This window comes from Mus musculus, chromosome 11 (assembly GCF_000001635.26).
Source record: "Mus musculus strain C57BL/6J chromosome 11, GRCm38.p6 C57BL/6J".
Taxonomy (NCBI): domain Eukaryota; kingdom Metazoa; phylum Chordata; class Mammalia; order Rodentia; family Muridae; genus Mus; species Mus musculus.
In genome coordinates, this window is record NC_000077.6 from 25,298,094 (window position 1) to 25,324,122 (window position 26,029).

At 40.9% G+C, this 26,029-nt stretch overlaps 1 long non-coding RNA gene across 1 annotated transcript; it reads left to right on the forward strand.

Annotated features, from left to right (window-relative positions):
- Positions 1–2,969: 2,969 nt before the first annotated feature.
- Gm12069 (predicted gene 12069) lies at positions 2,970–25,093 on the forward strand. The gene is made up of 3 exons (NR_166816.1): positions 2,970–3,265; positions 23,366–23,435; positions 24,054–25,093. It is a non-coding gene; the product is annotated as a predicted gene 12069 (long non-coding RNA).
- The last annotated feature ends 936 nt before the right edge of the window (positions 25,094–26,029 follow it).

The following is a 26,029-nucleotide window of genomic DNA, read 5'->3' on the forward strand; positions in this document are numbered from 1 at the left end:
TAGTGAACTGTGATACCACACATCCTGGGCCCTCATCTTTTTTTTTTTTTTTTTTTTTTTGAGACAGGGTTTCTCTGTGTAGTCCCTGGCTGTCCTGGAACTCACTTTGTAGACCAGGCTGGCCTCGAACTCAGAAATCCGCCTGCCTCTGCCTCCCGAGTGCTGGGATTAAAGGCGTGCGCCACCACCGCCCGGCCTGGGCCCTCATCTTAATGACAGCCTTGAAGATGCCAGGCCCCAAAGCATCCAACTAATCATTCCTCAACTGCTCATGCCAGACCCTGAGAGGTAGCAGACATTGTTGTTTTAACTTGTTAGAATTAATCAGAACTCGTTTCAAAACAATAAATATACAATAGACAAAGATTCTTTGAAAAAATGGAACTAGAAATAAGATAGTGCAGAGCCTTAGAAGACTGGGTAGAAAGGAGAGTTTAAGCAGAAGGGTGTATCAGTAGATTAGACATAGATAAGCAGATCTATTACCTATTCACTATCAAAACATCCTATGAACATGGCTGTTGAGAAAGCTCTCTTGGTAAAGTGTAGTGTGTAGGCACAGTTTTAGATGATGCACATGAGGATGCTTGTCAAGTGCACACTACTCACTAGGAGTTAGCAGCAGCAGTGGCAGAAAAAGCAGAGGGAGAAGGAGTAAAGAGAAGAACGAGAAGGAGGAGAAGGAGAAAGAAGGAAGAGAGGAGAAGGAGAAGGAGACGGAGACAGAGACGAAGATGAAGGAGAAGGAGAAGAAGGAGAAGAAGAAGAAGAAGAAGAGGAGGAGGAGGAGGAGGAGGAGGAGGAGGAGGAGGAGGAGGAGGAGGAGAATAGTTTAGAGAAAATTTTCATCTTTCGGAGAGAAATTCCTACACTTATCTCCAGAAACAGAAGGTCTATATATCAAGATAAGAAATATAGAGGTGGAAATGTTTCTACTGAGATCCTTCGGAGTAGGTGCCTTTGTTTTTTCCAGACCCCTTGGTAGTTTGAATATGCTTGGTCCGTGGGAAGTGACAGAATTAGGTGGTGTGGCCTTGTCAGTGTCTGTGTGGCCATGTTGGAGAGAGTGTGCCACTGTGAAGGTGGGCTTTGAGAGCTCCTAGTGCTCAAGCTCCACCCAGTGCTGAGGAGACGTTCCTCCTGGCTGCCTCTGGAGAACAGTCTCTGCTGGTTGCCTTCAGAGCCAGATGTAGAACTCTTAACTTTTTCTCCAGCATCATGTCTGCCAGCACATGGCTATGCTTCCCACCATGATGACTGAAACTGTAAGCCAACTCCAACTAAGTGTTTTCCTTTATAAGAGTTGTCTTGGACATGACATATCTCCGTAGCAAGAAAACCCTCACTAAAGCAGCATATAAAGGCCAAAACATAGAAAATGATTGTATAGTTTACATTCTAGGAAGGACATTGATATATACATTTATGGGGCATTGCAAACGCTCATATATGCTATGATATAATGACATATCAAAATAAAAGGGGAGTGATTGACATCACATGAAATTAGAGAGTGAATCAATCAGAAAAGAGTTTAGGAAAATTGTAGTTTTATGGCGTGAGCTGTCTCGCTGCCTCTGTGCGTGTCTTTCCCTCAGCCAGCATGTGCACAGTGCTGGACCAGAGCTCCCCTCTGAGAATGGGAAGAAATGCATGCTGGAGCACGAATGCTGAAGTTCTCTTGGGTCTTCCACTCTCAATGCAAATATAATCCACAGAGGCCGAGCTGACCCATTCTAGACTACATTGTTCTGCTTTTTTTGTTTTTTGTTTTTTTGTTTTTTGTTTTTTTGTTTTTTTTGTGGCCCATCACAACTGTGACCATTAACATGCATTATCCCCACAGGCCTTCATTTCAAGCAGCAAGCCAAGTTTTATCTCATTTCTAACAACTGCATCTGTAACTTTAATATATATATATATATATATATATATATATATATATATATATATGCATGCTCTTTCACCATTGCTTTAAGAACACCTGACTCTTCACTGTGAACAGGACCTCTACATTTGTGGCTTTGCCATAATAGACAGCAATTTTTGAGTAAGTTTCTCTAAGTTATCAAAGTTACCATCATATCAAGATCATAATTGTGACCTTTATAACTTTTCCAGATTGAATGGAAACTATGTGTGTGTGTATATATAATACATATATTCGTGTGTGTGTGTGTGTGTGTGTGTGTGTGTGTGTGTGTGTGTGAGTTTCCCAAATGGGAGAGGGGCTCAAGGAAAAGCATGTTTATTCTTCCCAGGTCTACAGTCTGTCTGATGAGTTAGTTCTAATAGTTCTTCAGATCTCTGTTACATAAGACAAGAGAATCCTTTTCAGTTTTTATCAGGCATATGCACATGTCCCAAACAAGGCTAGCTGCATATCTATATGACGACGTGAGCTTTCTTTATGTCAGAACTTGAACCCTTGGGTGATGAAGTTCCTGTCTACATCTGAATTCTTGCATATAACACAGATATTCAGATTCTCAGGTTTCTCTCAGTCTATTTTTATGCCGTTCCTCTGCTACAGCTGCCTGGGACCCTCGAAGCCAGTATGCATAATGTTTTTATTCTGTTTCAAACAAATGGGGCTTTAGTCTTATCTGCTCCCAAGTCTTCCTTAACTCAGCATCTGCTCAGCTTCTCCTGGACTTTCTGGTGCTTTCTTAAGCCACTCTTCCCACCTGTTCTCCGTGTAAAACAGTCCCAAACAGCATTCTGGGAATTTGCCTTTGCAGGTTCTCCTTATGTAAGCACCGCTTCTCTCAGGTCAGCTCTGACACTGGCCAAGCACAGACCCCCCATTCCTTTAGGGTTTCAGTCTCGGTTTATTTAATCCCTCCTCTCAAAATAGCCTTCTTCCCAAGTCCATGTCCATCTTCCTTTTCGTGGGAGGTAAAGGCTAGTAACCCCTAAAGGATTCTGCTAATTTTTCTCTATTCCTCTTTTACCAACAAGGAAAGCTTGTGTTTCTGCTGTGTGAGCTAGTAATGGCATCCACCCGCCTTTTCTCCTTAACACAGTTCTATAATTAATGCATGTTTCTTTGATTCCACATTTATATTTAACAGAATTTAAAAGGTACAAAACGCGTTTTAAAGACGCTTCCTGTTCCCTTGTGATTATTCGGAGAACAGAGAAGCCATGTAAGGATTATGAGAGGCGCTTGCAAGAAGGAGTGAAGGCTATTGACAGACTCCCCAGAGCAGAAGCCACGTGAAGAGGAAGTTCACTGACTTGGAGACTCTTGCGCCACCTGCTGGTAATTTACCAAAGCAATTCAATGCCAGCTAGGAGAGACCTACTCTGAGGTGTCTGGGGGGCAACCGTAGCCTTTGACTATCATTTTATCATCAAAGTCTAGAGGGCTGGCAGATGACGAGCTTGTGCTTAGAAGTATTGGACAACTTACTTTTGGCTTCTAGAAAACTGGAAGCCTTTCTTTCTTCACCTCCCTCCGTTCCAATCCATCCTCAGATTGTACGAGCTTTAGAGTTGATGCTATTCTTGAAGCTTCTCTTCTAAGTAGCTTTTTCTTCATACCGTGGTGTTTATTTCCTATGGAAAGTGCCTTGTTTGTCCATTGAAAGTGCTTGGGGTCATTCACTATGTGAAAAAAGACTTGGAGGTAAGGATAAATTCTGCAATCTAAAAGTGGTGGAAGGGGAAACTAGAAAAAGGTAAGGAAGGGTGTAAAGGGCTTTCCTCCTTGCAAACAGGGTGTTCTGAGCTGCATCCCACAGGAACCTAAGTGAGTCCCTGCTAGCCACTGCATTGATAGGAAGCTGCATATTTTGTAATTGTCCCTCATTGCAACTGGACATCATTCAGCTTCACTGGGATTGAAGGGGTTCAGTTTATATCGACAGCTAACCAATGTCTGCCAGCATAACAAAGAAAGGGCACCTGGGAAATTGCTCAAAGGGTGAATTCTGGGCTGGAGCCCAAAGATTTAGACTTGAAGATTTTGAGATGGGCTCTAGAATCTGTACCTATGACACAATCTCTGAATGGAGATGATGCAGATGATGTCATGAGCAGGTGGTGTCATGATGTCATGAGCAGATGATATCATGGTGACATGAACAAATGGTGTCATGGGCATGGAATCCATTGAGTCACATACTCCTTCCTTCAATTTCAACATTATTTCTTCAGGTAAGTTCTCTGACCTTTCATCTGACTCTCTTCATCATTGCTATTTTACATGACAAATAGATTGTTGTCCAAGAATTCAGAAATGCAAATAGATTCAAACTAAATTACACGATCCATGCCATTCTTGGAATACCTTTATTAACCTGAAGTTTTGAGTTATATACTTCAATAATTTACACACATACAAATACACAAACATAATATATAAACTTATATGCAGAATTCTCTATAAGCTTTTTTTTTCTTATCAACATGTCATGTGTGTCTTGGTTTGCAAGCCAACCCATATTATTGTCATTGCTAGGTTTAATGATTAATTCAGTAGATGTGTGGCTATTCCACTCATGACCTCTCTCCCCAGTGACTCTAGCTTGTGAGCACACTTGGGAATGTTTCTGTACCTGTGCCTACTTGCTCAATTATTTCCAAAGGACAAACTCTTCATGGTAGATTTCCAAAGTCACAAGGTTTAAGGTTCTGATAAATTGTCATATATCTGCAAGGAGTATTTCTTCATCTAACCTCTCAGCATCTCTTTAGAAAAGTAAGAAAACACAGCCCTGCAAATATGGATATTTTAATTTTAAAATAACCTATTCCCATATGCTCTGATATAGGACACTATTTTTATTGTTCTTGTGAGCAGGTATCCGAGTTGTAGAAAGAATGAAACTTTCTTCTGTTTTTACTGTATGTTTTCCACTTAAGATTCTGATTTCAACTACTTATTCAGATTTTTATCACACCATCATTTATTTTTCTTTAGTAACTGAACTCTTCATAACAACACTTAGCATTTTGTGGACTACACAAAATATTAATACTTTGTTTGATATACAATTAGACATATTATATAATGATACCCTGTTGACAACTAGTTTGTAAACATATTTCCAGACAATTAAAACTATCATAGTTATTTTAATGGCCCAATTTTATTATGATGTAGGTATCACTAACTTCTTTTTAATTAGATATTTTCTTTATTTACATTTCAAATGTTATCCCCTTCCTCCAGTTTCCTCTCCGAAAATCCCCTATAACCCTCCCCCCTCACCCTGCTCCCCAACATTCCCATTCCCAGTCCTGGCATTCCCCTATACTGGGGCATAGATCCTTCACAGGATCTAGGGCCTCTTCCCCCATTGATGACGGACTAGGTCACCCTCTGCTACATATACAGTTAGAGCCACAAATTCCACTATGTGTTTTCTTTGATTGGTGGTTTAGTTCCAAGGAGCTCTGGGGGTACTGGTTAGTTCATATTGATGTTCCTCCTATGGGGCTTCAAACCCCTTCAGCACCTTGGGTACTTTCTCTAGCTCCTTCATTGGGGACCTTGTGTTCTGTCCAATGGATGATTGTGAGCATCTCCTTCTGCATTTGCCAGGCACTGGCAGAGCCTCACAGGAGACAGTTCCACAAGCTCTTGTTGGCATCTACCATAGTGTCTGGGTTTGATGGTTGTTTATGGGATGGATCTCCAAGTAGGGCAGTCTCTGGATGGTCCTTCCTTCTGTCTCTGCTCCAAATTTTGCCTCTGTAACTCCTTCCATGGGTATTTTGTTCCCCATTCCAAGGAGGAACAAAGTATCCACACTTTGGTCTTCTTTCTTCTTGAGTTTCATGTGTTTTGCAAATTGTATCCTGGGTATTCTAAGTTTCTGGGCTAATATCCACTTATCAGCGAGTACATACCATGTGAGTTCTTTTGTGATTGGGTTGCCTCATCAGAATGATATCCTCCTGATACATCCATTTGCCTAAGAATTTTATAAGTTCATTGGTTTTAATTGCTGAGTAAGTAGGACTCCATTGTATAAATGTACCATATTTTCTGTGTCCATTCCTCTGTTGAGGGACCTCTGGGTTCTTTCTAGCTTCTGGGTATTAAAAAGAAGGCTGCTATGAACATAGTGGAGCATGTGTCCTTATTACAAGTTGGAACATCTTCTGGATATATGCCCAGGAGAGGTATTGCTGGGTCCTCCAGTAGTACTATGTCCAATTTTCTGAGGAACCGCCAGACTGATTTCCAGAGTGTCTGTATCAGCTTGCAATCCCACTGACAATGGAGGAGTGTTCCTCTTTCTCCACATCCTTGTCAGCATCTGCTGTCACCTGAGTTTTTGATCTTAGCCATTCTGACTGGTGTGAGGTGGAATCTCAGGGTTGTTTTGATTTGCATTTCTCTTATTATTAAGGATATTGAACATTTTTTCAGGTGCTTCTCAGCCATTCTGTATTACTCATTTGAGAATTCTTTGTTGAACTCTGTAGTCCATTTTTTAATAGGGTTATTTGATTTTCTGGAGTGCATTTTATTGAGTTTTTAATATATATTAGATATTAGTCCCCTATCTGATTTAGGATTGGTAAAGATCCTTTCCCAATCTGTTAGTGGCCTTTTTGTCTTATTGACAGTGTCTTTTGCCTTACAGAAGTTTTGCATTTTTATGAGGTCTCATTTGTCCATTCTTGATCTTACAGCACTAGTCATTGCTGTTCTGTTCAGGAATTTTCCCCTGGGCCCATATCTTCGAGGCTCTTCCCCACTTTCTCCTCTATAAGTTTCAGTGTCTCTGGTTTTATATGGAGTTCTTTGATCCACTTAGACTTGAGCTTTGTACAAGGACATAAGAATGGATGAATTCGCATTCTTCTACATGATAACCTCCATTCGAGGCAGCACCATTTGCTGAAAATGCTGTCTTTTTTCCACTGGATGGTTTGAGATCCTTTGTCAATGATCAAGTGACAATAGATGTGTGGGATCATATCTGGGTCTTCAAATTTAAAATTAGATATCCATATTTGCAGGGGTGTGTTTCCTCACTTTTCTAAAGAGATGCTGAGAGGTTAGATGGAGAAAGATTGCATTGAATCTGTAGATTTCTTTTGGCAAGATAGCCATTTTGAGGATATTAATACTGCCAATCCATGTGAGATCTTTCCATCTTCTGAGACCTTCTTCGAATTCTTTTTTCAGAGACTTCTAGTACTATATTGAATAGGTAGAGATACCAGTTTCTCACCATTTGGTTTGATGTTGGGTACTGGTTTACTGTATATTGCTTTTATTATGTTTAGGTATGGGCCTTGAATCAGGAGATCTTTCCAAAACTTTTATCATGAAGGGGTGTTGGACTTTGACAAATGCTTTCTCAGCAACTAATAAGGTGATCATGTGTTTTTTTTTTGTCTTTGAGTTTGTTTATATAGTGGATTACATTGATGGATTTCCGTATATTGAATCATCCTTGCATCCCTGGGATGAAGCCTACTTGATCATGATGGATAATCATTTGATGTGTTTTGGATTCGCTTTGTGAGAATTTTATTGAGTATTTTTGCATCAATATTCATAAGAGAAATTGGTCAGAAGTTCTCTTTCTTTGTTGGGTATTTTTGAAGTTTAGGTATCAGAGTAATTGTAGCTTCATAGAATGAATTGGGTAGAGTACCTTCTGTTTCTGTTTTGTGGAATAGTTTGAGGAGTATTGGAATTAGGTCTTCTTTGAAGGTTTGATAGAATTCTGCACTAAACCCATCTGGTCCTGGGTTTTTTTTTTTTTTAATTGGGAAACTATTAATGGCTGTTTCTATTTCTTTAGGTGATATGGAAGTGTTTAGATCTCTAATCTGATCCTGATTTAACTTTAATACCTGATATCTGTCTATAAAATTATCCATTTCATCCAGGTTTTCCAGTTTTGTTGAGTATAGGCTTTTATGGTAGGATCTGATGATTTTTTTGGATTTCCTCAGGTTCTCTTGTTATATCTCCCTTTTCATTTCTGATTTTGCTAATTAGGATACTGTTCCTGTGCCTTCTAGTTAGTCTGGCTAAGGGCTTATCTATCTTGTTGATTTTCTCAAAGAACCAACTCCTGGTTTGGTTGATTCTTTGTATAGTTCTTTCTGTTTCCACTAGGTTGATTTCAGCCCTGAGTTTGATTATTTCCTGCCTTCTACTTCTCTTTGGGGAATTTGATTCCTTTTGTTCTAGAGCTTTTAGATGTGCTGTCAAGCTGCTAATGTATGCTCACTCCAGTTTCTTTTTGGAGGCACTCAGAGCTATGAGTTTTCCTCTTAGGACTGCTTTCATTGCATCCCATAAGTTTGGGTATGTTGTGACTTTGTTTTAATTAATCTCTAAAAAGTCTTTAGTTTATTTCTTAATTTCTTCCTTGATCAAGTTATCATTGAGTAGACTGTTGTTCAGCTTCCACGTGTATGTGGGCTTTCTATTATTTATGTTGTTATTGAAGATCAGCCTTAGTCCATGGTGATCTGATAGGGTGCATGGGATTATTTCAATATATTTGTATATGTTGAGGCCTGTTTGGTGACCGACTTCATGATCAGTTTTGGAGAAGGTACCATGAGGTGCTGAGAAGAAGATATACCCTTTTGTTTTAGGTTGAAATGTTCTATAGATATCTGTTAAATCCTTGTGTTTCATAACTTACGTTAGTTTCGCTGTCTCTGTTTAGTTTCTGTTTCCAGGATCTGTAGATTGATGCTAGTGGGATGTTGAAGTCTCCCACTATTATTGTGTGAAGTGTAATGTGTGCTTTGAGTTTTAGCCAAGTTTCTTTAGTGAATGTGGATTCCCTTGCATTTGGAGCATTGATGTTCAGAATTGAGAGTTCATCTTGATAAATTTTACCTTTGATGAATATGAAGTGACTCTCCTTATCTCTTTTGAGAACTTTAGTTTTAAAGTTGATTTTATTTGATATTAGAATCGCTACTCCAGCTTGTTTCTTGGGACTACTTCTTTGGAATATTGTTTTCCAGCCTTTTACTCTAAGGTAGTATCTCTCTTTGTCCCTGAGGTCGGTTTCCTGTATGCAGCAAAAAGTTGGGTCCTGTTTACATAACCAGTCTTTTAATCTACATCTTTTTATTGGGGAATTGACTCCATTAATGTTAAGACATATGAAGGAAAAGTCGTTGTTGCTTCCTGTTATTTTTGTTGTTAGAGTTGGAATTCTGTTCATGTGGTTATCTTCTTTAGGTTTGTTGAAAGATTACTTTCTTGCTTTTTCTCAAGCTTTTTTTCCCTGTTTGTGTTGGAATTTTCCCTTTATTATCCTCTGAAGGGCTGGATTTGTAAAAAGATATTGTGTAAATTTGGTTTTGTCATGGAATACCTTGCTTTCTCCATCTATGGTAATTGAGAGTTTTGTTGGGTATAGTAGCCTGGGCTGGCATTTGTGTTCTCTTAGGTCTGTATGACATCTGCCCAGGATCTTCTGGCTTTCATAGTCTGATGAGAAGTCAGATGTAATTTTGATAGGTCTGCCTTTATATGTTACTTGATATTTTTCCCTTATTGCTTTTAATATTCTTCCTTTGTTTTTGCATTTGATGTTCTGATTACTATGTGTTGGGAGGAATTTGTTTTCTGGTCTAGTCTATTTGGATTTCTGTAGGCTTATTGTATGTTCATGGGCATGTCTTTCTTTATGTTGGGGAAGTTTTCTTCTATAATTTTGTTGAAAACATTTACTGGCCCTTTAAGTTGGCCTTTAAGAGTCTTCTTTCTCTTCTATGCCTATTATCCTTAGGTTTGGTCTTCTCATTGTGTCCTGGATTTCCTGGATGTTTTGGTTTAGGAACTTTTTGCATTTTGCATTTACCTTGAATGTTGTATCAGTGTTTTCTATGGTATCTTATGCACCTGAAATTCTCTGTTCTATCTCTTGTATTCTGTTGGTTATCCTTGCATCAATGGCTCCTGACTTCTTTCCTAGGTTTTCTATTTCCAGAGTGGTCTTCCTTTGTGATTTCTTTATTGTTTCTACTTCCATTTTTAGATCCTGCAGAGATTTGTTCAATTCTTTCACCTGTTTGGATATGTTTTCCTGTATTTCTTTAAGGGAGTTATTTCTTTCTTTCTAATACTCCTCAATCATCATCATGAGAAGTGACTTTAGATCCATATCTTGCTTTTCTGGTGTGATGGTGTATCCAGGACTTGCTATGATGGGAGAGTTTTGTTTTGATGATTCCCAGTAACCTTGGTTTCTATTGTTTCTCTTCTTACCCTTGCCTCCTGCCATCTGGTTATCTCAAGTGCTTGTTGCCTTCAATATATTTGATTGGAGCCTGTCCTTCCTGTAATCCCAGTTCAGTCAGAACTCCTCAGAGTCCAACTTTCTTTCTGATCCTGTGATTCTGGGATCCTTTGATGCTGAGAATCTGTGTATGTCACAGTTCTTGACAGTCTAGCTTCCTCTGAGACCCTGAGATTCTGGTCTGACCAAGCTCCTGGGATCCTGGAATCCTGGAATCCTAATATGCTGGGTGTGTTAGAGCACCTAGAAGTGGTATCTCCTCTGGGGACTGTGGGGCTGTCTGCTATGTTCAAAACCAAGGTAGCCCAGAGACGACCAGAAGGAACCTTCACTGCTGGTCAGGTCAGGCTTTTGTGTCCCTGCTCCTGCTGGCCTCAGACACTCCCAGTTGTGTTGGGACAGATGTTGCATTCCAGTCACCAGTGATCCTAAGATCCTGGGCGTGTTAAGGCACCTGGGGCATGTAGAGTCCTCTGGCTACTGTTGTACAGTCCTCTGAGTTTGTGCCCAAGATGGCCCAGAGCTGGAGCAGACCAGAAGGAACCTGAGTCGCTGGTCGGGCAGATTTTCTGTGTCCCTGCTCCTGCTGGCACAGGCCCCTCATGATTGTTTTGGAACAGATATTGCATCCCACTCACCCATGATTCTAAGATCCTGGGTGTGCTAGGGTGCCTGGAGTGTGGAGAGTCCTCTGGGGACCATGGGACAGCCTGTCAAGTTTGTGCCCAAGGTGGCTCAGAGCTTGTATCACTAACTTTTAAGAAGATACAAAATAGCAAAAGAAAATAAACACACATAAAAAAATAATTTAAAAAATTTCAATTTCACATTGAAAATATTTTACCTACTTCAAAACCATATGAATAGGTACTAAAGTTTTCTTATAGTGTTTTATAGTTTGTTCTTACACCTAAATCTCAGATTCATGTGAATTGTCTTATGTAGAATGTTAGCTTTATTTTCCATACCACCAATCTGTTCTTAAAAGTAAACATTGCTCTTAATTTTTATGAGAGAACAGGTCTGAATCGCTCTCATGTTATACACATATGCAGGATTTGTGAGACAAAAAAAGCATACCATCTCTTCATGTGGATATATCCACAGACTTCCTCTTGTGGTTTATTTTGAGCTTTTTGACTTTTTTATAAACAGGTTTCCCTTCTCTTCCCATTAAATGCCATGGGCATTCTTACCTTGGATAGATCAACAAGCAGAGGGGTACACAATATTGAACATCAAGTCTTTGTTTATTTCTCAAAATTGGAACATACTCCAATATTCCCCATACCCCAAACTGTAGCATGACAACAGCACAGGAAGACTCACATGCACATGAGACATCAGCACACACAGAACCACATGCACACACTGGAATTCAACTCCTAACATCAGCCAAGGTCACACATGCACATTTGACTCCTGGCGCTGGCACTGTTTTGACACGTATCTAACAGAACTCTTAGGTGTTTGCCTTTATCAAGCTACCAGAATGATTGAAGAGATACTGGGAACAAATGTAATGTCCCACACCTCTGGAGAATGGATGTCCATGTTCGAGAAGCTGAGATGGTCGTCAGTGAAGCACTCTTCTTTATCTTTGCTTGGTAATGTACAGAGAAAGAGAACTCTAGTATCTCCATGCCTTTGTGAAAGAACGCCAGACCCTGCTCTCTGACCTCATTTTATTTTATCTCCTTCAATATGACTATATTTGCAGTTATTACTTCAAACTGTGGGTGTGGAAGGAAGATGATTCAGTACATGGCAGTTTAAATATTTATATATAATATGATCCAAACACTTTGAAATTTTTTTTCAAATAAATGTGAGAACAGAAGTATTTGAAAATGTCCAAATTGCATCCCCATCATATCATTTAGCCTGTAGTGTAGTTTAGCCCAGGCTGTGCCAAGAGTCCTTATTGTTGGAGAAGACATGAATGCAGCCAGATTCTACTTCTCAGTCTCTCAATGGGAGGGGATGACATAGACTTTTGAAGAAGCAAATGACTACTAATTCCACAATGAACCTCAATCATACCCCTTCACGAAATGATCCCCTGAGCTACATGATCCACTGAATCGTGATAATGCCAGATCCCTGAAGACAGCTTATCAGATGAGAAACTTACTGGAGTTTAGATAGTGAAGGTATACATGGACTTTGATCCATTTTCTAGGTCTTTAGCACATTGTGAGATAGATAAAAGGATGTATCTGGTTTCCCCAAACCAAAGGTCCTTTTGTTACTGTTGGCCTGTTGTAACTAAAAGCTGATAGCCATTGCTCTGAACCATTGGACTCCTTGACTGTCTGGGATAAGGAAGTCATGGATAAATGGTAAAGTTCTCTTCTGAATAGAATACAAGAGGATTTGGAAGTTTGGGTCAAAGAAAGGCAGGAAATAGAATCAGTATTTTTTCCTCTAAAGCTAAGCATTATTTCTGGAAATGGAAAGATGAGTGCTGAGAACTGAAGCCTGTATTTGGCAGGTCGTTCTAAGCCCTCCTCCACAGTCTGTCCAGGAGAACACACACAGTAAGTTCAGTCCTTTTTATGGACAAGTGGTAATCTGCAGAGAATGCAAAAACACCAGACTGGTGAGAAGCCAAGCAAATCTTACAGTGGAGGAAGGAAGAGGGAGGAGCTGCCAACTCTGCTAATGAGGAGTGCCCAAGGCTGACAGAGTGAGAAAACCTTTCCTCAGGATAGCCCTTCCTCCCCCTCCTCCACTTTTCCCCTGGAAAGCACGTAGCTGAGTACCTGCTGGGGAACCGCACTTGGAGCTACCTGGAGTGGCTAAACCCACTGCATGTGTTGTAGTGATCATTCAACAATTCCCACGGCTGCTTTGTGGGAAGCCGCTCTCTTAAGCCTCTGGTTTAAGAATTTAGAATAATCATGTAAAAATGATCCCCCTGTGCTCCATGATCCCCTGAATCTCACTAATGCTGGATCCCTGAAGAGGGCTTATTACTGGCGAGACTCAGTACCTCTCTCTTGGCTCATGTTTCACACGGATCTCTTATGGTTTCAGCTGTAAACCTCACTGCTGATAAAGGGGGTATAATGAACCTTGCTGCTCCATGAGAAGGTAATCTGGGCTAGAGGAGCAGTTACCCACTCTATCTCCAGGCACAGAGGCTGGGATGAGAGATGCGTTCTCTAGCTGCAGGAAATAAAGGCACAGTGCTACTTCTTGTATCCCAGGCTTTGCCCTGGCAAGAGAGGCTGAATATGAAGATCATGATTTGGAACTGGATACATGTTTAATTTAATGACTAATTACTCCAATATTTTTTTTTCAAAGATTTAATCTTACTAGCTTGTAATTATGTGGATTATGTGCAAGTGCATATGTGTGTGTGAGAGTAGCTGCCCCAGAGATTATACTCTAGGATTGCCCTGTAGCTGGAGGTACAGGTGGTTGTGATACACCTGAGATGGGTGCTGGGAACTGACTTTGGGTCCTGTGCAAGAGCAGCAGCACACTTTACCACTGATCCATCTCTCCGGGCTCCATAAAAGAAACATTCTGGTTTTGTTTGTTTATTTGTTTAGTTCATAGCTACTAACAGAAGGACTCTTCATTGCTGTGTAAGTTCAATACAAATCCCTGTGTCTCCGTGAAAAGACCCACCATATAAAGGTGGTTTTCTCCAAGTTTAGCAACCTGAGTTTCATCCAAAGGTCCCACGTGGTATACGGAGAGAGCTTACTCCAGCCCATCACCCACACTCCACACTCACACACCATTCATATGCACATACACTAAACACATGAATAAGGAAACACATGTCTTAAGAATTTTAAAGACACACAGCCTTAGGAAGGATCTCTAGTTTCCCTATCTTGATCATTCTAGAATATGGCTATGCCGTAAGTCTCTTGCTTTGTCTGGCAGTGCCATCTTGGCCATGTATTTCGCTGCTGGAAGTCTGCTATGGCCGTAAGCACAGCATGGTGATGTTGTTTGGCTTCCCCTTTCCCAATAATTTCCCATCTATGAAGTGACAAGAGAAAAAGGTCCTTGTAGATATCAAAAAGTCATTTCCAGAACCAAGTTCTTTGTTAGTGCTTTGGCACATGTTGCTACAAAGTGTGTTTATGAACATAGAATTTCACACTTCAAATGGCTTGCCTCTGTATCAAGCTTTATTCTTTCTCAAATACTTACAACCAAGGGCTCATTTGCAGCTACAGCATCCAAGCAAGGGACTAGACGATCTTATTCTAGACAGATGATTCTGGTGAGGTTGCTTGCTAACTCTACTGCTAAGTGTGGCTGTTCACAGGAACAAGAATGCCGGCTTTCAATCAAGGGCACTTCCAAACATCACTTCTTTCAAACCAGTGGTCACCTGATCAGATTCTGTACTGAAAACGGGGATGGAGCATGGGTGAGATCCGAGGGAGAAAGAACCTCTAAAAGGATGATTGTGATTGTCTTGTTACCAAGGCAGATATTTTTCTCTTATTTTTCAGTACTAAAGGGTGAAGGGAAATTGGACTGTATGTTCGAGAAGGCCTTTCCTGGGTGAAGTCAATGTTTGCATCATAGAATGAAATGCCCTAGACTCTACTATAGGCACCCTATAGTAGAGGCACAGTCAGGGTTTTTGCTTTGCAGATATACCCCTAGGGATTAGATTAACCTGCAAGAATCTTCTGATGTAACTCAAAGCAGGTTTCAGTCCATGGTGCAAACACACACACACATACACAGTTCTGAAGGGTGAAAAGGCAGGTTCTGGGGACAGAAGGTTGGATTCTAAAGGACCAGAAGGGACATCTGCTTTTCCAGACAGCCTTGTCTTCTCCAGATAAAGATGACAAGTAAAAGTGCCTGTAAGCACACTTCACAGTCACTGAGTTATGGCAAGGCATCTATCACTAGGACCCCTTCCCCCCCCCCCCCCCCCCCCGCCTGTCTGACCTGGTAGGGCTATAAGGAAAGCACTTCTCACTTCCTTAACTTTAGGAGAGAGAGAGAAAAAGGCACCTCCTTTTACTCTCTGCTTCCTGAATAAAGGATTAGTATTATTTTTCCTTCCTCCAGTGAACTCCCTTGCCCTTCATCCTCAGTAGATTGTCTGGCTTTGTGTTTCTCTGCCAAGATGTCACTGCTGAACAAATCACAGGCCTTACTGCTGCCCAGTTCACGCTGCGATGACTTTGTATTCAGAATCGCTTGAGGTCATCTCAATGGGAGTAATGGGTAAGAATGAGAATTTACCCCCAACTTGAATTAAAATAACTTCCAAGTACTTCCTAGAGCAGGAACAAAGATGAAACGAGCCCCCAAATTATGGGAGCATTTGAAATAACAAGGCAAGGTTGTCCTTTGAAATGTACTCAGCCACATTTGTTTGCCTTTAGTCAAATCACCTTAATCAAGGACATTGGGCTATAGGAACAAATGGTTAAAGCTTGTGGAAGGAAACTGGCCAATTTGCCTTTCTTTCTTTCTTTCTTTCTTTCTTTCTTTCTTTCTTTCTTTCTTTCTTTCTTTCTTTCTTTCTCTCTTACTTATCTTTTTACATTATTATTATTTTATTTAACTTTAGCTAGAATGCCCAGTAGGAGTGCAGGCTGAAGGATAGGCTATCTTTTGAACTGAAGACATCACAGGAAACTAGGAGACTCCAAATTGCTAACCTGAGGCCGGAGCAAAAACTTTTTTTCCCTGTAGAAGGGACTGCTCCCCCACCCCCTTCATCGGACGGCATCCCAAGTGCTGCCAGATTGCAACGGTCTTTGTTCCTGCAGCCAAGCCTTATAGCTGGCTCACACTCTGCCACGCTCATAACCTCACACTAGGAAAAAAGATTACAAAGAGGGGCAAACACCCTAGAGGGTTCCCCTTTATCAGAGCCTTCCCTGTCAGTGGGCTCCTCATTTCCCGAGCCCTCGTCTGATTATTAGTGTACTGACGGAATAAAAATAACCTCATATTCCTACATGAATCATAAATAAAACCCTTTTATTTCATCAAAGAGGTTGGCAGGTTTATAGTCCTTTGCAATGCAGGCAGCATGTGAATGACATACCTTTAATTTTGCTGACAAGCTCATCGGGGTTCGAATGAAAAAGGAGTGGAAAGTGGGGAACTTCGAAAATGGTTGTGCAGGAGCTTTTTGGTAAGGGGAAATATTTCACCTTGCCCCTGTAATCAGAGAACCAAGTGATCCTGGTAATGAACTCTTCCATTATAGCCCACTTCTGACTCCCGAAACTGCCAAAGCAACGATACCACTGTGATTATCGCAGATGTCACAAACAGAAGCAACCAGAAAGGAAAGAAAGAAGGGAGAAAGGAAATAGAAAAAGAAATAGTATGCTGAGAAGAGAAGACTATAGGAAGCTTTGCCACAGATCATCAAATAAGAAAACACGGCTGAACCAAGAAAGGAAACGGTTCCACCCCCTCACACCTGCTCTGGCCCATTCCTGTGCCGTCTGCGTGATGAGTCTGCAGACGCTCTCAGGTTTCTTCATCTGGACAAGCACAGAACTCCGGGTTGAACACCCACCAGCTCTCTGGCTTTGGTTTTTGTTAGATATGATGTAAGATTTTTGAAATCTTTTCAAGGAAAACCAACAGGAACATTCAGCCACTGACTTTAGAACGCGTGCTTACTATTTTCCCACCGGAGAAGAAGGGAATCAGAGGATGGGGGGAAGTGCGAGGTATTGGGTTCACAAATAACTGGCAGCACTTACCAAGAAAAAAAAAATACTTTTGAAACAAACTTTGGAGGTCAGGAGTCTACATAAGAAAAGTAACATAAAGGAAAAATATAAAAGATTTTAAAAAGTTAATTACTAAAAGAGTGAAGTCTTTACTTTCTTATGAACCCTTACTGGTGAATCAGAAACAGTATATTAAGGGGTGAGAGCTATTAAGCATTCTGGCTTGGCAGTTCCCACTTAGCTTCAGATTTGATTTTACTGTCAAATTTAAGTGTGTCTCCAATTCTCCACACTTTGCCAGCAATGACAGTTGCTATCACTGATGTTCAGGCCTCACCGCATAAAACTCAGGTCAAACATGGCCAGGCCAGAGGCCTTCATTAAGTCAGGTAAAGAGGACAAAAGAAAAATTGTCATCCTTTTTCATTTTCAAGTGAACTGTAACAGGCACACGTTAGTCTAACTATAGTTTTCAGCGAAACTAAAATCTTGCTAGCCTTGGGGTTTTGACAGGCATCAGAAGCAGGACAAGGATAACTTGGGGACCTTGCACACTCCAGAGGCTCTGGGTGTCCTATGTGGTCACAAATCTCATCCTCCCATTGCTGCTTATAATCCCCCAACCCAGAAGTCTGGATGGTTGAAGTTATTGTCTCATGCTGCCCGTCACTTTCAAATGCATGCATGTGCCTACTTCTGCTAAGGAGAGTTCTTAAGTGGGGACACTACGCTCTAATGAGGCTGGACATCATGCTAATGATGTCACAAAGGAGATTTGCAGCAGTAGCCCAGATCTCTCAAGATGAGTAGTGTAAGTGGGTGTAGGTGTAGATGCTTACAATTGTGATAATTAGATGGCTGAGGCTGATGGATAATTGCAGTTCTAGTCAACCTGGACTACAGAAGAAGACTCCCTTTGGAAAAAAAATAGTAATAAAAGGAAGAAGAAGAGAAGGAAAAGAAGAAGGGGAGGAAGAAAGGAATGTCTGTCCTGAGAATTAAGGATAGTTGGCGGGCTATGAGTGCTAAGGGCAAAGGGGATGTTAACTGTACATCTAGTCAAAGGGGACACAAAGACACGTCTACAGTAGCAGGGCAGTACAATGCTCTTAACTCTCTAGGTGAACATGGAGATGTTTGCACTGTAGCCAAGAAAACCTAGCTGGAAACTGTCATAGCTCACATGGGCTCAGAGCTGTGTGAAGAAGCACCAGTCAGTACAAGGATGGACTGCTCGGCCGAGGACCTGGATGCAGGGTCCTCTCACAAACTGCCCTTAACACATACAGGGCACACCAGGCTTTCGTTCAGCCATAGGCCTTATGCAGGATCAGCTTGTCACGGCAGATTTGTGAGCATCAGAGAGATAAAACATTAGTTTAAAAATGTTACCTAACATTATCCTCAACAGGTACACATAGGTGTATATTGACAGAAAAAAAGAAAAAAAAAAAAGGTCCTGTAGAGTGTATGTGAGTAAGGATAGAGGAGCTAATTAAAGCCTGGTATTCCCTTTGTATCCATACACATTTGGCAAATCCATGCATACTTCATAGCTTATCTGAGGTTCTATTTGATGTTTCAGAAATAATCACTTTCCCTTATGACAATTCTAAGGTGTCTTCCCAGGTAGGACTTGAGGAACCATAGAACTGAGGACAGGGGAGTCTTAACACTGACAATGCAAAATAATCAGGCACCATCAGGGCATCAGGAAAATGAATAGGGTAGATTCCAAGAGCACGTGGAGAACCAGAACAAGAGAAAGCCCAGTCAGTTCTAAGAACAGTGCCCAAGAAAAGAGCAACGAGGCTGGTGGTTAGAACTGCGTATGTCTTCCAGAATCTTAGGTGTGTGAACATTTGGTCCCCAGTTGGTGGCACTATCAGAGGTGATTTAGATTGTGTAGATTTTCTGGATAAAGTATACCATCAGAGGCCAGCTTTGAGATTACAAGTATCAAGCTACCTCCTGTTCTCTTTCTGTACTTCTTATCTGAGGTAGTAGATGTAACCTCTTAAGATCTACCCTGGAGCTGGGTGGTGGTGGCACACGCCTTTAATCCCAGCCCTTGGGAGGCAGAAGCAGGCAGATTTCTGAGTTCAAGGCCAGCCTGGTCTACAGAGTGAGTTCCAGGACAGCCAGGGCTACACAGAGAAACCCTGTCTCAAAAAAAAAAAAAAAAAAAGAAAAGAAAAAAAAAATCTACCCTGGGCCATACTTAACTGCTGCAATACCTTCCTGCCATAATGGTCTCTTATCCCTCTGGAGTTGTAAACCAAAATAAACCCTTTACAAGTTGGTTTGGTCATGGTATCACATGACTAAAAAAAAAAAGTGACTAATACACTGGAGCAGAAATTTCACCCTGTGTGAAACTTTCACACCAGCACTTTCCCTGGTAGACATCAGAGTCAACAGTTAGCAGGCTGAGGCCCTGCAGTGTTGAACAAGATACAGAACACGCAGGAGATGGCTCTGAGAACACAGATGAAGAACTCGCACAGGGAAGCTAGTGCCTAGGCATGGGATGCCCTTTTCACATTCATAGAAATCAAGACTTCGAGGGCCTATGATTTATTCTAGGCCATTTGATTAGTACCTACAGAATGGAGATTTCATTCTACTAAAGGGTAAGTATTGTGTTCAATGTTTCTGGTCTACAGTTATCACACGCTCATACCTATACCATGGGGAAGTTTCAATAGTCCACACCTTTCCCAAGGAGCTAGGCTTTAACTGCCAAGAAGAAGAATGGTCCTCAGAGACCGAGAAAGCTCTTGACTTGTGGACATAGTTACTGAATTATTATTCCAGACTTATATAGGGATAAGGCATGAATCCTCAGAGATAGGCACATTGTAGTGTAGTGAAGTCTAGGTGGTTCAGTGGTAACCAAAAGCATCTTTCTAAGCATTTAGGATTCACACTTCAACAGGTCACCTTTATCTTGAATCTAATGCTTGTATACTCAGTTCTGGCTTTACAGTCTTGATTGGAGTACAGCTCATTTTGACCTGTACTCCAGAGACTGCAGATCACAGGGCAGGGCACACATTAGGTTTAGTGAACAAGGGCATGGGGTGTTAATTCAAATTCATTATCTCTTAGTTGACCTTAATAGCACCTGTGCCCTTTGCGCATCCCTTTAGTCTTCTGTGGTTGGCAGCCCCTTTCTGCTCTTCTACTTTAAGCTCGAGAGTGTCTCTGATCCCCCTTCCAAATTTTGGTCCTGATTCTTGATTTAATAAACAGTATAAAAATTATGTTATCTCAGGACAAATGCCATCTGTGTATCTAGATTCTTAAAACCTACCTAAAGTCAGAAGCTGTCCTTTTCCACACACAGCCTGCCTTTTGAATTAGGTGTACCATGTACCTGTTTGTTGATATGTTGTAGATGCATGAAGCATCCCTATTGCTGAAAGCCAGAGTCTCTTCTTCGAATGCTTATATGCACATCTCTAAAATGACTCTCTCATGAATTTACTGAGAAAGAAGTCATGCATCTCTGTTTGAGAGAGACAGAAAGAAAAAGACGTAGGAGGAAGGAGAAAGAAGCTGATGAAATCACAGAGAAAGACAAAATCAACCCCATTGAATTCTAGATTGCCATCTCATCAGGGTTTTTTGCAAGATTCCTTTGCTACTCTTTTCTCTTTCATTAGTTTCCATTTTCCTTGAACAAGCACAGAAGCAGGTTCTAATTTTACCAGAGGCTTTTCATCAAATCAGACTTTTTATTCTTGCTAGGTTATCCTAGTCACAAAAACATCTTTCTTTTTCAAAGCTTGCATAATATTAGCTAACTCTAGTGAGGTACAGCTTCTTGAACCCACACAGTTAAGATGCAAACATTATTCTTTAACCTGACTTCAGTTATCTTTCATCATAGAGACTGACATTCTTAGTAGCCAGAATCTTCACAGACCCTCTGCGGTTTATGAAAATTTCCCTTAATCACTGGCTGTGCAGATATGAACTTCTTGAACTTTACAGCAAGCCATAACTGTCTTCAGTGTTCTAAGGAATCTCAGATGCTCAATTCCCCTGATCCTAACCTGGTTACAGTGAAGACTTTTCTACATCCACAGAAGCCCATGTGAAGCAAAACCTTCCACTACTTCCCTCTGGCACAGCAGTTGCCTACCAGGTCACTGCTTGGTACCAGGGGCCATTGGGAACAGCTAATTATATTGGAGCAGAGTGATGGAAGGCTTTTGTGGAGAACTGAATACCAAAGAGCAGACCCATGTGTGCCCTCAGGCTTGCTGTGGCTATCTTCTTTGAGTATAAATACAGGCCATGGGTCAGACCCTAACCCCCAACTCAGAGGTGAGGAGAGAAAGGGTAATTAGACATACTGAAGCGTCACTGACCATGTGTCATTTCTGAGACTTCCTCCTTTCCATTAATGGACAAATCTATTTTCCTCTATGTCTGAGATGTTCATTTTATCTAAAGATGCTAAATATACTGGGGTTCTCTAGTTGACTGAATTTTCTTATTATAAAATATAAGTTGCAACAAATCTATTAGTAAATCTATATGTTGAGAATCCACACTATGTCAGCACTGGTAGAATCTAAGGAGGTCTTAGTCATGCTCCTTTTTGTCAAGACATTTGCAGGACATTACAGTGGAAAGGGCATGGAACTCCTATGTGAATGGTAAACCCTTGTCCATAATGACAGATCATAACTGTGTGGCTAAGGGCTTTCAGACAGATCAATTTTCTCATCAAAAAACAGGACACTAACACTTGTGCACTTGAGGTTGTTTTGAGACTTTATTAATATGACACAATTAAAATAATTTCTCATAATTTCTGGCATATAGAGCTTCATGTAGACATTTGACAAAAACTGACACAGATGACATTTCAGAGAAGGTAAAATTTGGAGCATGGTTTATATGGTCTTTGAGAGTACAGAATACAAGGAAACCTTGATTTGATTCATTGTAGTGATCAAGAAAGATTTTTTCAGTTAGAGTCACACCAAGGTATTTCTAGAGAAACAAATAACCCTATTTAAAAAATGGAGTACAGAGCTACACAAAGAATTCTCATATTGAATGGCTGAGAAACACGTGAAGAAATGTTCATCATCCTTAGTCATCAGGGATATGCAAATCACACCAGTCAGAATGGATAAGATCAAAAATTCAGGTGACAGCAGATGTTAGCAAGGATGTAGAGAAAGAGGATTATTCCTCCATTGCTGGTGGGATTGCAAACTGGAAATCAGTATGGCGGTTCCTCAGAAAATTGGACATAGTACTACCTGAGACTCCAGCAATACCACTTCTAGGCACATATGCTGAAGATGTTCCAATATGTAATAAGGGCACATGCTCCATTATGTTCATAGCAGCCTTAGTTATAATAGCCAGAAGCTGGAAAGAACCCAGATGTCCCTCAACAGAGGAATGGATTCAGAAAATGTGGTACATTTACACAATAGAGTACTACTCAGTTATTAAAAACAATGAATTTATGAAATTCTTAGGCAAATAGCTGGAACTAGAAAATATCATCCCAAGTGAGGTAACACAATCACAAAAGAACACACATGGTATGCACTCACTGATAAAAGGATATTAGCTCAGAAGCTCAGAATACCCAAGATACAGACCACATGAAGCTCAAGAAGAGGAAGACCAAAGTGTGGATACTTTGGTTCTTCTTAGAATGGGGAAGGAAATACCCATGGAAGGAGATAAAGTGTGGAGCAGAGACTGAAGGAAAGCCCATCCAGAGACTGTCCCACCTGGGGGTCCATCCCATACACAGTCACCAAATCCAGACACTTATTGTGGATGCTAAGAAGTACTTGCTGACCAGAGGTTGATATAGGGGTCTCCTGGGAGGCTCTGCTAGTGCCTGATAAATACAGAGGTGGATGCTTTCAGCCAACCATTGGACTGAGCACAGGGTTCCCATTGAAAGTGCTAGAGAGGGTACTCAAGGAGCTGAAGGGTTTTGCAGCCCCATCGGAGGAACAACAATATGAACCAACCAGTACCCACAGAGTTCCCAAGGACTAAACCACCAACCGAAGAGTACACATGGAAGGACCCATGGCTCCAGCTGCATATGTACCAGAGGATGGCCTTGTTAGTCATCAGTGGGAGAAGAGGCCCTTGGTCCTGTGAAGGCTTGATGCCCAAATGTAGGGGAATGCCAGGACAGGGAAGTGGGGGTGGGTGAATTGGTGAGCAGGGGGATGAATGAGAGGATAGGGGGGTTTTTGATGGGAAACCAGGAAAGGGGATATCATTCGAAATGTAAATAAAGAAAATATCTAATAAAAATAACCAAAAATTTTTGAGAAAAAAAAAAAGAAAGAAAGATTTTTTTCAAGAGCTGGTGTGGAATTTGATCAAATGCATGATTAAGAGGTGTTGGCTCTTTGTTGGCAGGTAGCTGGGAGGAGAGAAGCCCAACCTGCCAGGTCTCTTGGGCGACCCGACCTGAGAAGAACCACACCAGGTCAGGAGTCTTGTAGAAGCAGGAACTTCCTTTAATGTGGTAGCAATTTGCTTATACCGACAGGGCAAGAAGGTGGGGGGATAGGGGTATGGAGTGAGATTACTTATGGGGTGGAGTGAGATGATGAGAAATGTGGGGTGATCTAGTGGGGCCTATAAGAAATTTACACATCAGCAGTAACTAGGCAGAGGCAGTCTCATTCAGGTCATTAGGTCATGCTGAGTCGTTCTCAAGTGACAGGTCTCAAAAATCAAGCCAGGCTCAGGTTTGTCTTCAAGACCCAAACCAAGGCCAAGTGGGCCCAACAAAGTGGCCCTACAAAGAGGGAAAGTAGTTGAGCAAAGTGCTGTAGCCCCTGCAAAACTGAAAACATGGCAACTTCAGTGTACCTTGGAGAAGAATGAGATACTGGCTTTTCTGGGCTGGTGATTGAGAAGACTCAGCAGTCATGAGTCTAGAATGAGTCAGGGTTCCAGGACAGGAAGACTAGAATGGGAGATGTGGGTATGTGACATCATGACATTCAGAAAGAATGTATAATTCTTGATTCAAATCAATCAGGAGTGGTAGGGAAAAGGGGGGACTAACCCTTTATTTCTTTCTTTGTTTGTATAACAGGGAGATAGGGCATCCACCTGATCATGGATAGGAAAATGTAGAGAATCCAGAGAGCTTGCTGTGAAGCAATGCCAACCACACAGCAAATGCTACTTCAATTACAGTTTTCCAGTTGCCCCTTAGAGCTCGGCCATGAAGTGGTGGACATAGTTTCAGTGAATTCAAACTGGATTCTAGAACATATTTTGAATACAGAGTAAATGACACTTCTTTTCTAGCCATGGAAGAATGGCCTTCTTACCACAGGTTGTTGGACTAGCACATCTATTTCACTGGGCTGAACTGTATCTGTGTTTTTTCTACAGTTCTGATCTCAGCCTTGCCTGATGGCTGGAGAAAGCTTACTTCCTTTTACTTTTCTTCTTGCATTGAAGATTATTGTTTTCACCCTCTAAAAGGAATGAATGCAATGATATCAACTTGTCCTGCATTAGCACCACCACAGAGTTGGAGAGAAATCTGCTCACTGGGCACTCAGCCAGGGACTGTTGGTATGACTGTCTCTGACCCAGTGCTCTAGGAGGCACAATCACCATAGATTAATCAGGGCACTTTTTATCAGTGTACCTTCATCTGCCAAGTAACTATAAACTCTTCAAGACTAAGGCTCTACTTCATCTCAACAACAAGAGTAAAAGACAAAATGAAAAAAAAAAACTATATTAATTATCATACAGAATGGAGATCTCTTTAGTTAATAATAACTGACTTGTCTATGAGCATGGAACCGATACACATAAAATCCCTGAAAATATTTGTCTCCTCCAGATACTTTCATGATTTCTAATTATAACTATGGTAGCTTTTGTATTATGTAACAAGTCTATGAGTGTGTTGGTCAACTATTCATTACTTTAACAAAATACCCAAGATAATTGGCTCATAGGAGACAAAGGTTTAGTTTGGCTTACAGTCTTTGAGGTCAAAATCAATAACTGGTTGACATGCTTCTGAGTACTTAGTGAGGTATGTAACATGGTGAAGTGCATGTGTAGAGTGCAGCTACTTGCCTCATGTCTAGAATGTGAAAAAAAAAAAAAGAGACTGATAACCCATAATCCTCTCAGGGCCCTGGCCCAACAGCATAAAACTTCAACTAGGCCCTGTGTCTTAAAAGTGTCTATAGTCTTCCAATAGTGCTAGAGTAATGACCAACCCCATAACATGGGAGTTTTTGAGGGATATTACAAATGCAAATTACAGCAATGAACTACAGGACAAGACCAAGAAATTAGGCTGAATCCAGGAAGTACCTTCTTAAGTAACAGTGTCCTCAAAAGAAGTTCTTATTATATCATGTGTATCATTCCAGTAACCTCTGCACCTATATGACAGGGACTTTGTGAGATTTGAAAAAGAGGAAAATGTATTTTTTCCAGGGGATATTTAAATTTGTTGAACATGATCATGTGTATAATTTTGTAGAATGAGAGGGAAATGAACATATGAAGAAATAGAGGTGTCCTAAAACATTTGACATTTGTAAACTACTTCAAGAATGAAGGCTGGCCTCCTCCTTCCTCTCTCCTTCCCTCTCCTTCTCTATCTCTCCCTCCCTCCCTCCCTCCCTCCCTCCCTCCCTCCCTCCCTCCCTCCCTCCCTTCCTCCTTCCTTCCTTCTTTCCTTTCTTCCCTTTTTATCCCCTCATTTCCTCTTTCCTTTCTTCATTCCTCTTTTTCAGATGAGTACTGCTTTTTATTTTTGTTCATAACTTTTATTAATTAAAAGTACATTTTTTCACATAATATATTCTTCTTCTAGCTTCTTCCCCATATACTCCTCCCAATTCCTCTTCACATCCCATCAGAATTCATACTCTTTCTGTATCTTATTAAAAAATAAAGCTTCTAAAGGATAATAAGAAAGCAAAATATAATAAAATAAAATATAATAAGATAAAACTAACATATTGAGTTGGATAAGACAGACAGAAGGAAAAGAGCCCAAGAGAAAGCTGAAGAAACAAAAGCTCACTC